Source organism: Grammomys surdaster, unplaced genomic scaffold (genome assembly GCF_004785775.1).
Source record: "Grammomys surdaster isolate TR1022 unplaced genomic scaffold, NIH_TR_1.0 126187, whole genome shotgun sequence".
Lineage (NCBI taxonomy): Eukaryota > Metazoa > Chordata > Mammalia > Rodentia > Muridae > Grammomys > Grammomys surdaster.
In genome coordinates, this window is record NW_021620993.1 from 3,602,380 (window position 1) to 3,603,089 (window position 710).

The window sequence follows — 710 nt, forward strand, 5'->3', positions numbered from 1 at the left end:
AGCCAGAGCCAGAGCCATGGGGTTATTTAAGATAGGTATTGTGTTGACCAAGGTCTCCTGAGTTGGTGAGCCAGCACCTCTGCCTGACCTTCTAATGTGGCTGAATTTCTCCACCTCCTCTAAAGCATGGTTCCTCCTCTCCCTGGTAAAAGATTGCCCAGTCCGTTTCTCTTACAGTTACTTTAGAACTGATTTGTTCATAGAGAAGGAAGGAGGAATCTTGGGTAGGTAGGTAGCAAGACCTATGCTGAGCTGGCTGCCTTTTTAGAGGAGACGGTCTGTGCTGTTGGAAGCACAGAGGAGAGTTTCAAATGTGCTAGAGTTATTTGTCAGGCTGGGAGAGACCCAGGGCTTAATCCAGAAAACAGATCCTTGGTCTCCATGGTCTGACTCTAGCACTGTGTCTTCTGATGGGCCTGGGATGGAGTCTGTCTTGTTGCCTTGGCTTCCAGTCTGGGAAGGGGGGCTGATGAGACTAAGCAGTGAACTGACTACATGTCAAGCGCTTAAGAATGTGTGTGCACCATGAGGACACAAGAACATGGCCCACAGAATCAACTGACAGAGATCCATGAGGGCTTGCAGAGATCACGGAGCCTGTCGGGGTCTGACCTAGGTCATCTGCATATATGCTATGGCTGAGTAGCTTGGGGTTCTTGTGGGAATCCTAACAAGTGGGCTGGGGGGGGGGAGCGGGGCCTGTTCCTGAC